This window comes from Pongo pygmaeus, chromosome 18 (genome assembly GCF_028885625.2).
Source record: "Pongo pygmaeus isolate AG05252 chromosome 18, NHGRI_mPonPyg2-v2.0_pri, whole genome shotgun sequence".
Taxonomy (NCBI): domain Eukaryota; kingdom Metazoa; phylum Chordata; class Mammalia; order Primates; family Hominidae; genus Pongo; species Pongo pygmaeus.
Window position 1 is genome coordinate 59,209,329 of NC_072391.2, and position 13,674 is coordinate 59,223,002.

Sequence of the window (13,674 nt, forward strand, 5' to 3'; positions counted from 1 at the left end):
TTTCTAGTGTGGGTCTAATGCCATCTTAGTCATTCCACTTGGCCTTCTGGGTTATTGGGATGATCAGAAGAAATACTTGGAAGAGCAAATAGTGTTCCATAAGAGTAAGCACTTTTCCATGAGAACGTTGTTCCTGTTTCCACAAGAGCCCTTCCATGTGTAAAGATACATAAAGAAGAACCAAGTAAATTGAGGGAGGGGGTGGCACAGTTTAGGCAGAGGAAGTATAGGTTTTGGAAATAAGCTAGTTTTGCATTTCAATCCCAATTCCCCACCTTATTAGCCAACCTGGGACAGTGACTAAATTTCTCTGAACCTATTTCTTTGTCTGTTAAAAGGTGGTTGATGTTAATACCCTATCTCACAGGATTCAGGTGAGATCTAAATAAGAGTTCATACATCCTGGAAGGTACTAGGTAGTCAAAAAAGTATTATTTTCCTTGGTTCTATCTATGTATATTCTCCAACTTCCACCTCACTTGTTCTTCACTGAGCTATTAAAAATGTATTTGCTCACCCTGTAAATATATACACCTACTAAGTACCCACAAAAGTTAAAAATAAAAGATTTTATAAAATGCATTTGCTCAAATGTATTTGTAAAGTAGCAGAAACAGAAAACTAGCATTAGCCTTTTCTGTGGCCATTTTAGATCATTTTAAAATTAACTGCATAAATTAAGTTGTTTTTATACCCAAATATACTAGAAAGATAAATCTTGTTTTAAAATATCTTTTGCCAATGTTTTAAAAGCCCATTTCATTTTTTTTTTTTTTTTTTTTTTGAGATGGAGCCTCACTCTGTTGCCTTGGCTCACCGCAACCTCTGCCTCCCAGGTTCAAGTGATTCTCCTGTTTCAGCCTCCCAAGTAGCTGGACAACAGGTGAGCACCACCACGCCCGGCTAACTTTCGTATTTTTAGTAGAGATGGGGTTTCACCATATTGATCAGGCTGGTCTTGAGCTCCTGACCTCATGATCCACCCACCTCAGCCTCCCAAAGTGCTGAGATTACAGGTGTGAGCCACCACACCTGGCCCCCATTTCATAATTTTAGAGAGTTGTAGACAGATGTAAATTGTCCAAGGGCTTACCCATATGCCTTTTCTACCTCCCACGTCTCTTCTAAGCTGATGTCATAGTCTGTAGATAGAAAGCATGTGATAATTTTATTTAAAGACTTATTATTAAATTATTATGCTTCACATCTGATTTGAGGTAAAATGGCCATGATTTACTTTCTAGTGCCAATTCCTAGAAAATATATAGGGTTAAAAAACAAAATTGGTCTCTACAAATTCAAGAACAAAAAAAGATCATCATGTTTGTTGGTTCACTCAGATTGTTCCAACTTCATGCCAAGTCCTGTCAGCCTCAGCTATTCGGCAAACGTCTTGTGTTAGAATCAAAATGCACACCTTTCCAAAGCAAAAACAAAAAAATCAGAACCTGTGTGATCAGAAAAGTATGCATAAAAGTATACATTAACACATCTGTCCAGGGGCTAAAAGAAATTAGCCTGGCCCTAGTGAGAATCACTCAGTGGACCCCAAATCCATTCCATATGGCCTTTCTCTGCTTGCTTATCCTCTGCCTTTCCTCCTTCTCTCCAGGGAATATCGTACTCTCTTTCCTTCCCTCAGTCTTCATTTTTACTTTACCTCATTTTCTCTCTCATTGATTTTGATCCTCTGTGTTGCTTGAATGCTGTGTTCCTGTGAAAATCTCTTACTTTCTGTATGTTTTCTGGCTCTAGGCTCCTTTTTTAAAATTTATTTTTATCTTTATTATTATTATTATTATTATTTTTGAGTCAGGATCTTGCTCTGCCACCAAGGCTGGAGTGCAGTGCTGCTAACACAGCTCACTGCAGCCTTGATTCTCCTGCCTCAGCCTCTGGAGTAGCTGCAACCACAGGAGCACACCACCACACTCAGCTAGTTTTTAAAAATATTTTGTAGAGCTGGGGTCTTGCTGCGTTGCCCAGTCTGGTCTCAAACTCCTGGGCTCAAGTGATTCTCCTGCCTCAGCCTCCCAAAGCACTGGGATTATGGGTGTGAGCCACTGTGCCCAGCTTAGCTCCTTTCTTATGTTGTATCGCTTGTAGTGTGACTTTTGCTTTGTATTTTTGGATTTCTATCTCACCCTCTATTTACCACTTGGCTCTGTGGTTTGTGTCTCTTTGACACTGTCTTACCACCTCATTTTGTTTACGTGTATGTGATGATGGGGAGGCGGGAGAGTCTCCATGTTTATTGTTTGGTCTTTCAGCTTTTTTTTTTTTGTTTGTGTCTTTCCTCCAACTGGTGAGATGGAAGAAAAGATAGGAACATTTAAATGCATTCTTTCTTGGGGGTTTGATGGGGAGGGTCTTGCTGTGTTGCCCATGCTTGAATGCAGTGCCATGACCTTACAGCTCACTGCAGCCTCCAACTCCCGGGCTCAGGCGATCCTCACAACCTTAGCTTCCCAATGTGCTGAGATTATAGGCATGAATCACAGTCTTAAATGCATTTCTGATAGTCTAGTTGGAATGTGAAATTTGGGTTCAGCTGTAAAAAGCTAAGACCTTTCTTTACAGTAAGAGTTTAATGACAGGAAAAACAGAAGAGAGTACTCAAAAAACAGTGGCCTTGATCAATAGGACCAGCCACTGCAAACATCTAATGATTTCTGAAAACACCTCGAAAAGCTGATTATAAATGTTCCTACAAAGTCAAGGATGTAATCAGAGGATGAGCTTTGCCAAAGAAAAGCTCCTTTAAGAGAAAAAATAATAGGATGTGCGCACACACACACACACACAAGAGTATGACAAAAGGCAAACTGCAATGAGAAATTCATTTATACTTTTAGGTTCCTATACACACATTAAAAAAAAAAAGCAAAGAAAAACTCCACTATAAATAACCCTGCCACATTCTAAATAAAGCTTTTGAGTGGCTAGGGAGTCTGACTTCCTTCTAAGAGTTACAGGATTTGGTCATTTTTAATAGCATGTTTGCTCTTTCATCAAATTACTGTTCCTCAGAGTATTTGCTAAAGGCATAAAGGGGTTATTCTCAGTGGCCAAGGTGCACCAGTAGCAGAGGACATGACCAGAACTGCTCAGGAGAAAGTCACCAAGATGCGGGCTGGAATGGAAGAGATGCAACAGAGAAGTACATATCTATTTGGAAAAAGACTTATAAAGTTACAAGGGGAGCCAGGAAAGTCACTGCACAAAGCTAAGTAAATTATAGATCCCACCTCTGGAGTCTCTGTAATATTGTCCACCAGCTCAGTTTCCAAGAGTACAGGGAATTGTTACTAAATTATTCAGCATTAACACAGTTAGTTCAAGCAACTGGAGGGTACAAGCGTTTTGTCTTCTTTTAGTTCCTGTCTATGTATACAGGATTTTATTTTTCATTCCACTCTTCTTTTTGGTGTTCTGGGATTCTCACTTTAAGAAGAACCTAGAAAATTGCTCAGTTTTGGCTAAAGATTCCAGTGAGCTGTCTAACTTTATGCTACAGCTCTGGCATGGTTAAAAGCTCTGCCCAGCTCAGGCAAAACCAGAATCATTACACTCTGGTCACCTAGCCGGTGAGAATTTACTTCCATCCAAAAGTCTTAATTCTCTTATCTGCAAAATGGAAAATAATAACATGTAAATATATTTAAAGCACGTAGCAAGATGTCTGCAATTTTCAATAAAACCGTTTTTCTCTTCTTCCTACTCCTTCTCCATCATTTTTTCTTATTCATCAAGCATAATCATTTTTAATATATTTTTAAAATGAGAAAGCAAAACATCAAGATACTAGGCTAACCCCCGTATTAGGAGAATAACCCCCAAATTGTGGTGTACTTGGTAGCAGCCCTGCTCGGGCCCAGGCTATGCCAATGTCCTCTCCTCTGATTCCCATAAAATAAATGAAACAGAGCCAGCACAAGCATAATCTTCAAGGACATTTTTCTTTTCTCAAGGGATTTATGTGCACCTCTGTCCCTGACTAGCAAAGCATATAGAGGTGCAAAAAATATGTTGTGGCTTTGTAATTGGAGAAACATCTCTCATTGTCTGCTCAAATCTTACTAAACCTTTGACATTCTACCTTTGTTTCCTTCTGCGATCTCACTGTTCTCATCCGCAAATTGGGGTCACAGCCCAGCACACTGAGCACCTACCACATACGGTTCAAATGAGATCGTGTGTTGCCATGGTGACAGGAACAAATTCTATGATCACCACGCTCAGGTTTGACTCTGGACCTCATCACGTAATCACTATTTGTCTCCCCTGCACCTTCTAGTGGAAACGACTATTCCATTCAGTGACTTTCTCCCGATCTGGTAATGTGTATAATGGTACCTTTATCAGGGGATTGATGTGAAGATTGAATAAGCAAACTTTAATAAATTGTCAGCCATATAGTAGACACTCAATAGATACTATCACTTTATTCAGGTTACTTAAAATCTCTTTTTTCTCTTGGGGGTGGGCACGGTGGCTCACCCCTGTAATCCCAGCACTTTGGGAGGCCGAGGTGGGCAAATCACCTGAGGTTGGCTGTTCGAGACCAGCCTGACCAACATGGAGAAACGCCATCTCTACTAAAAATACAAAAAAATTAGCCAGCCGTGGTGGCATATGCCTATAATCCCAGCTACTCAAGAGGCTGAGGCAGGAGAAGCGCTTGAACCCGAGAGGCGGAGGTTTCGGTGAGCCGAGATTGCGCCATTGCACTCCAGACTGGCAGACTGGGCAACAAGAGCGAAACTCGTCTCAAAAAAAAAAAAAAACCCTCTTTTTCTCCCCCATTTTCATGTCCCTGGATAATGTCTTCAGTTTCCTAGTCTCAACCACATATTCACAGAAAAAAAAAAAATGTATGCAACCCAGCTGGGTTATTCTTAGGATTAGGGAGAAACAAAAATATGCATGTAGTATTTTATTCCCTGCTGTTTCCCAATATTCCTCAGCCCTTCTGATCAGGCTCATTTGGATTCTGCTACTGCCTTCCATGGAAGCCCAGTGACATTTGATACTCTGTAGATTTCAGAACACATCTGCCACATTGTGGTAAATACATATAGAGAAAAGGAAGTAGTCCACGGAACTGAGCAGACAACAGTTAACAGTTCTCACTGAGGAACTGAGCTGGTGGTAGGAGCATGGGTGCACACGCAGGTGGTTGCTTTTCACCATCACCTGCAATGTGGAAGGAGTCCCATCAGCCCATCATGTTCATCACCTACTACATGGGGTTCAAATAAAATCAACAGCTGTTTCCTTCCAAAACCTCACCTAGGGCTTTTGCAAACACTAGCTCCCTTGACCCTTTTTAAAAATTGGGTGGTATTCAAAAGTGACTCTGGCTGGGTACAGAGAGCAAAAAAGCATGATTTGACCCACACAGGGGTTGATTGATGATTGGCTGATTTCCTAAAAACTAAATGTGTATTTCATTTTAAAGCCTTTAATGTGCATAAGAATTACCTGGGGGTAGTGTTAAAACACAGATTCTGATTCAATAAGTCCGGGTGTACAGGTGTTGAATGAAATTCTGTATTTCTCACTAGCTCCCATGTGTTGCCGCTGGTGGTCTGCAGACCTCACTTTGAGTAATAAAAATGTAGTGTATTATATTTCTCCTCTAGGATATAACATCTAAAGGGATTCCTAAACATATTAAAATCTGAGGTTAGAGAGCCAGTGCCGATGAGAAAACACGCTCATATCTTAACTGAGTATTCCGATTTTTGTGCACAAGTCTGCCTATCAAAATATTGTGTAATGAAATATTCAAAGACTTAGGGACAGAAATGTGGATGACCAAATTAGGCCAAGGTGTGTATGTGAATGCAAGTGGGTGAACTTAAGTTAATTATAATGGAAATGATATGTACAGATGGAAAATACTGAACTATTTTTAAAATACCACTGTCTAGCAAACATTCTTAGCCAGGCCAAAAGAAATTCTGTAAACGCTGTAACACTTTTATCTTTCTTAAATAACATGGTTTCATAAATAACTTTTCTAGGTCATTCCTATCTGTTGAAAAAATTACAAGCAACCTGTAGGCTGATTATACTACTTGAAGACTCATAAGATAGTTTCCCATTTAAAAAAATCAAATAGAAAACCTTCACATCTGGTTAATATCTGGTCTATTTCATAGTTATGGAACATGTTTAATGTGCATTTAGCAATGCAGAAAGACTGTAGCTGTTCTTTCCCTCTTCATAGTTTCATAAAAATGATTAAATAAGCCTAGTGCTTTATTAATTGATGAGATTGGCCATACAAGTGTTTAGCAGAGGTGTAGTTTTTAAAACGAGATTCTATTTACCAAATTTGTTTTACATTAAGTAATGGTCCCCAAGAATTTGCTATGAATGGATGGCATTGATGTTAAGATAATTGAAAAATATATTATTTTTTCTCATTTTATTAAGTTTTACATTTTAATAAAAGCATATTAAGAAAATAAAATGCAGAAAATTATTTTTTAAAGCTCATAATCCAACCACATATACTGGGGGAAGAAAGATTGAATATATTGATATATTTCCTTACAGGTTCTCCTGTATTGCTTTGTGGTATAGTTACTAATCTGAATCAATGTCAGAAATGAACTCCTCAATTTTTTTTAAGGTGGGTTACCTGGATATCACATACTCATTAGATATAATCATGCATTTGGGATTTTTTTATGATTCTGTGTTGTTTTCAACTGGGGAAATCTTTACATCAAAACAGTGAATAGTGGTTATAGATGTGATTTGCATTCTCTTTAAATTAACTACTTAAATCAAGAGCATTGGCAATGTGTATGCATTTGTGGGAGTGAAGGTAATTGAAAAAATAGTGGTAGAATGACTAAAAATATTGAATATGGGTGTATGGGTGAGCAGGATAATGGGCACTAATGGCTCATTATTTTTGTAAATTTGAATACATACATCTATATTCATGGTTTGAAGATAGATACAAAAATGTTTAAATGTATTTTTTCATGTTCACACACATATTCTAACAGATATATGCCAGGCATTCTGACTGTATCACACATATAGTTTAATAATTATTTTCTATACACATTTTATATCTTGCCTTTGATATTTATTAAGTTGCAACCACACTCTCATGTTATAAATCTGAATTTTTTAATGACTTTATGCTATTCTGTCATGTGAATATGCAATGAGTCACTTTCCAGTCATGTAGCATTTATATTTGCCCAATGCTTGCCTGTGAATTTCAGCTTCATACTTGTAATAGGAATCAATACTCTGAACTTGTTTTTTTGTACTGACTATCTTGTTGCAATCTATTTAAAAAACAGAATTATATAATATGATTGTGTCATCCATAAACATATGACTGCTGTTATTTTGCTTCAAGTGGGAAAAATATCTGCCTTCATGAGATGACTCTTAAATAGCCGACAATATATGCAGGATTCTTCTTATAAGAAAGCTGAGAATTTACTTCTCAGAGCATCTACAAACATAAGCATCGATTATCCACTCTCTCTCACCTCATCCCTTGGTAAGGAATGAGATGAGCAGGGTGAGAGTCTGGAGCTACAGGAAAAAACAAAAAGGATTAAGAGATGATTTGGGATTTTGCTCATGCACAAACTTAGCTAAGAAATCCTCCATGTGCATGTGTGTGCATGTGTAGGTGAGCATGTGTGTTCACATGTAGATGAGCATGTGTGTGTTTAGGGTTTCTGCTAATTTCTGCTAATTTAAATGACTAATATTATTCTCTTTATTTATATTATTTGTATTAGCAGCCAAAGATTTCCAACAGCTCTGGGATACCCCTATTTCTAAGTCAGAACATTGCACAAGAGGGAGCCAACTCTTGTTGTTTGGCCAGGTTGAGACACGCGATGCTGACTTGCATTCCTGCCAAATTATTGGTGCACAAGGCTCTGTCTGAGTAGGTAGAAGCTTCATGGAACTGACAGTGAATTGTTCCCACAAGGCCGAAGATACAATTAAGCTGTGACTGCGTAGTCCAGTGCTCTTAACATGCAAACGGCCAGCAAAAAATAATGGCATGTCAAGTGCAATTTTCTCACCAGTCGCAGACACCGTAAACTGTAATATAGTGTAATTATTTGGCATCCCGTGTCCTTCATACTAAGCACCACCCAAACGATTTCCAAGTTACAGTGAAGAGGGAAGGTTAGAAGGTCAAATTTAAAGAGAGAAAATGAGTCAGTGCCTTGGAGGAAGAGAATTATAAATAGATGTGGCATTACAAGCAAGAGAGTTACATCCAAATAAGGAACAGCTCAGAAGCCCAGGTAGGAGGAAAAAAGGGAGGAAAGAGAGCAGAGAAGTTTATGTAAGAGAGAGCATTTAGTATAGAAGAACTATGACCACCTGCAGAGCAGACTGGTGTTTTTTTCCCAAAATAAAGCAATATAAGGGATTGAGGATCACAGGACTTACAGAACAAGGACTAAAGCAACCTGAGCCAAAAATCGATGTTACATATACCACACACACACACACACACACACACACACACACAGAGGCTGAGCATCTCTAATCTGAAAATCTGAAATCTAAAAAGCTCCAACATCTGAAAGTTTTTGAGCACTGACACGACACTAGAAGTAGAAAATTCCACACCTGACTTCATGTGATGGGTCACAGTCAAAGCTTTGTTACACAAAAACGTTATTTTAAAAATTACAGAAAATTTCCCTCAGGCTATGTGTGTAAGGTAAATATGAAACATAAATGAATTTCATGTTTAGACTTGGCTCCATTCTCCAAGATATCTCAATATATGTGCAAATATTCCAAAATCTGAAAATATCTCAAATCTGAAATACTTCTGGTCCCAAGCATTTTAGAAAAAGGATATTCAATGAACATGTGGGGCATGTGTGTGTGTGTTTGTGTGTGTGTGTGTGTATTCCTGTTCCATAGGGGTTTGTATCTTAAATATATAATATCTTAATCCCATACACTCAGAAGTGAGGAAATTGCACCTAACAGAAATGACTTTTCTTTCCCAGTAGCTTTGTAGTAGAATTAATAGAGAAAGAAGCCAGATCTCCAAGAGATCCTTGCTTGTCTTTCTAACTTGACACAAGAGACTTTAAGCCTAGTTCTTTGTGTTTCAGCGCAATGGACTGAATGTTTATGACCTTCATATGTTGAAGTTCTAATCTTCAATTTGATGGTATTAAGAGATGGGTCTGTTGAAAGGTAATTTGGTCATGAGGGTGGAACCCTCATGAAGGTAACTAGAGCCCTTCTGAAAGAAGCCCCAGAAAGCTTCCTTGCCCTCTTTCTACCAGTGTGAGAATACAAGAAGATTGCAGTCTACAACCTGGAAAAGGGCCCTCACCAGAACCAACCATGCTGGCGCCCTGATCTTAAAGATTACCAACCTCCAGAATTGAAGGAAATAAATTTCTATTGTTTATTAGCCACCCAGTCTGTCTTAACTTGTTATACAGCCAGAACTGACTAAGACACACTCACTTACTCTGACCCTCTCTCAGCTCTGTATATGGCCTTGAACGTGCTATTTCCTCTATCAAAAATGCTCTTTTTCTCTTTATCTCTGAACCCTGGTTCAACAACATGTTAATGCATATCAGCTTCCAGGTTATTTCCTTTGGGAAGATTCCATCCTCCCATAGAATAGGGCAGCTTCCTCTGTATATGCTTCAAGAGAACCACATTCCTTCACTTCAGAGTACTTATTTCAGTTTTCTTGTGATGTTTCTTCATGTGATTATCTGTTTTAATGTCTGTCTCCCTCTAGGAGCTCATTAGTTCCATGCAGAAGGCATAGATAGATCTGTGTTTGCTCAGAGCTCAGAATCCATTGGCAATGAAATGCTCTGCAGATAGTAGATGCTCAATAAATTTTCGTGGCATGGTTGTATCAATCACCATCCTGACTTGCAGCCAGGGGTTCTCATAATGACACAAAGCTGTCTACCACAAAGAGTATCTGCACATTTTACCACAGAATAGTATTTTTGTGTTGTGGCCAGATTCATCAAAAACCACCACAGGTTTTCTCTTTCCTAAGACCAGAACAAATAAGCATAATTGGGCTAAGTGTCCCATGAGCCACTTTTTTCTCTGTCACAATTTCCAAAGAAAGTCAACACTGAGCTACATGGAGATGTGAATGCCCAATGTTTATGTGTTTATGAACAGGCTCTGCCTTGCCTTGGTCCACAGAGAACTGGAGGCAGGAATAGAGTCTGTTTGACTGGTGTTTGCTTTTCAGAAATCCAGACAAAAGCTTTCTGCTCCAGTTTGTACCATAAGCCCAAACACAAAAGCCTGAAGATAGCTGGAAGACAACGTGTTGCTTTATGACGGTGGTAAGAAAGACAGTCTCCACAGAGGTAATTCTGCAGCTTTTTGAAAGAGAGTTGCTTAAGCAAGTTAGCATTTTCTTCATGCCCACTACCTCAAAGAAAGACTTTCAAAATCAATACATAAAAAAAATTTTAACTACCCAGGTGGTCTATAAAATACTCATATGAAAGAGAGAACATGAAAGTTCCTTTATTGAAAAATGCCATTGAGCTTATACGACTATTATAAATTCTTCCATTATGTAGGTAAATTATTCATTTATTTTTTCATGTAAAGTATTTACTGAGCAGTTCCTATATGCAGGCAGGGTTCTAGGTTCTGGGAATACAGAGCAAAGACCAAAGGACTCAAAAATCCTTTTCTTTGCGGAACTTGCATCCTAGAAGAGACAAATAATAAACATAATAAGGTATACAGTATGTTAGATAATGATTATCAGGAAGAAAAACAGTCAAGCATAGACAAAGGGTATGAAATATTAAAGGAGGAACAATTACATTTTAGAAGAACTGATAGGGAAAACCTCTCTAAGAATATGACTTCCAGGACAGGCACAGTGGTTCACACCTATAATCTCAGCACTTTGAGAAGCCAAGGCCGGAGGACTGCTTGAGCTCAGGAGTTTAAGATCAGTCTGGGAAACACAGGATACCCCATCTCTACAAAAGATTTAAACAAAAATAGCCAAGCATGGTGGTGCATGACTGTAGTCCCAGCTATTAAGGAGGGACTATTTACTTGTGCCTGGGAGGTCGAGGCTTCAGTGAGCTGTGAGTGCATTACTGGACTCCAGCTTGAGTGACAGAGCAAGACCTTATCTTAAAAAGAAACCAATATATATGACCACTGACTTCATTCCATTTCAACAGAAAATATAAAGGCTTATGTTGCTTCTGACCAAGGGAAGCATGTTACTCTCAGTCATCTTACTCTCTCTCCAATGACTTTGCATAAACTCCTCTATGTTGCTGGGGCACTTCGCTTCCCACCCCACACCCCCAGGCCAGTGACTCTTCAAGACACACAGAAACATCACCTCCACACTATACAACATGTACCTGTGAAGGCGCCCCCAGAGTCTTGTTTTCACCTAGTGAGGTAATTGTTAATTTGTCTGCCACTCGAACTACAAACACATACACACACACATACAATTAAGAATACAATTACAACTACAATTACTATATAGCAGCTACTATGCTTCTATTATTTTCTTTACTCTTACAAATTCTTATTTATCTTATTTGCATAATCCTTGAAAAACTTCAGTAACCTTCTCAGGGTTAACACCCAGAAAGTGGCCAAGCTCATATTCAAACCTCGAGAGAGTACACCTCTGATGCTAAGGAGCTTTCTCAGCATCCAGCTGCCTACCAATATACTAAAAACAGAAGATGGATGCTGTAAGGTTTTATGTGAAGCTCTGAAGAACCTATCACTCAAAAACTAGCTCTGCCCTTGAGCTTGAGCTCAGCCTGCCAGGTCAGAGGCCCCGCCACGGTCACTCGCAGGAGGGCCTTTCAAAGAGCAGGTGTGCTCATAAAGTAAGTAATGCTTCTCAGCCGGTTCCTGGGGAGAAGCTGGGAGGTGAAGTGGTTTAAAGAGTCGGATGTGGAAGAGTGTGCACAGAGGTAAAACACTAAAGCACCGGTGGGCACCCCGATTCAGATCATCTTCGCACTCAGCCTGACTCATAATCTGGAGCAGTCACCTGAAATGTATTTTTGGCCACGCTACAACCCAAGATCCTCCAAGGCTACACTGTCATAATTCAGGAGCATTTTTCTTTAAAGGGAAATAGGTATGATGGGAAATGTTCGCAGAAAAGTTTTCCAGAAAATAAACTCTGACTTAACAATTGTTTGGGAATTGGTCATTGTAGGAAGCCGTGAAAAGGCTAGATAAACACCATCACTAAGACTCAAAAGCATTTGGGCTATTTCAAAATCCTAGGGTTCACTGGCAACATTTCTGTCATTCAGAGAAGCATGAACGTCTCATGTGTCAATAAGTCACGAGAAGATGCTGAATGCCTGGCTGTTTACCTCTATCTCTATTACTTCATGTAAGGAATGGAGATGAAATCAGTTATCGGATTCTGAGTCCAAAGCAACCCCACGTTAATTACTTTTTCTACCCAGATAAAAATGAAATGTTTTCCTGGGCATAGCATGTTTTGTTATTTACATTATGCAAGACACAGTCAGAGTGATATACCTTCATAAAAAGATAACTAAGAAAAGCAAGGAACAAAGCATCCACTACGTAAATATGCATGTATTCCCAGAATTTCATATGGCATGAGAACGCCTTGCCTTAGGGCTGATTAAAGAAGTTCTGAATATCCAGAAGTAGGCATTTAAAGACCTTACATTCTATACTCAATAACTTGTAAGTGTAAATTACAGTTTAAACTCCAGTTAGCTGATTCCTAATATGTAATAAGGTATAGTGGGTGAAATAATGGCCATTGGAATTTCCAACAGTATTCAAACTCAGGCAGATAATTTACCAGCTCTGTGATCTTGGTTTGGTTTATTAATCCATCTAAACCTCACTTTTGTACCTACAAAAAAGATAAGACAATGCTGGTAAAGAAGCTCATATCCAAAACCCATGGGGCCAGATGTATCTTGGAATTCAAAACTTTTCATACTTCAGAAACATTAAGGTATATAAACTATATGGTAAGTAACACCCTCAGCAGGGTCTGGGGCAGCACCCTGTAATCAACCACATTAACATTTTTGCAGCAAAATATGTGAACAGTCACAATTACGCATTATGACTATAATAGCCTCAAGTCAGTTCTGCTCCCTGAGTTTGTATCAAGGACACAAAAAAATCTTTCGGATTTTATACTTTGAGCTTACGACAAAGGGAGTGCAGACTTGTCTCATACATATATATTTGTATCCGTACATGCAAATGAACATACATATGCATATACTGAAGGTGGCTATTGTTCGAATCAAAAAGGTTGGTGCCCACAAAGTGCTTTTATAATCGTGTTCAACAGACAATAAACACTCAGTATTGGCCAAAATATAAGTTCCTTATGTTTTATAAGAGATCACAGTTTTATTCATTGATATGCCTCCTGTGCCTAATAGAGCATCTGGCACATAGGAAAGGCTCAATAAATATCCATGTAATGATTCGTTATATCTCCTTATGCAGGCTTTCTTCATCCAAGTAGAACCATATGAAATGAGAAACATAATCCTTGGGGAGACTCGATTTGTTTTGCAAGACAATAGGGTAAAAGCAGTAACGCAATCAGAAGTTCCCAGTGAAACACAAAGAGTTAAC

General features: G+C 38.8%; 1 protein-coding gene across 2 annotated transcripts in view; it reads right to left on the reverse strand.

Moving 5' to 3' along the window:
* The window catches only part of CDH8 (cadherin 8), a 383,067-nt gene that overhangs the window by 352,607 nt on the left and 16,786 nt on the right, over positions 1 to 13,674 (reverse strand). The window lies entirely within an intron of this gene.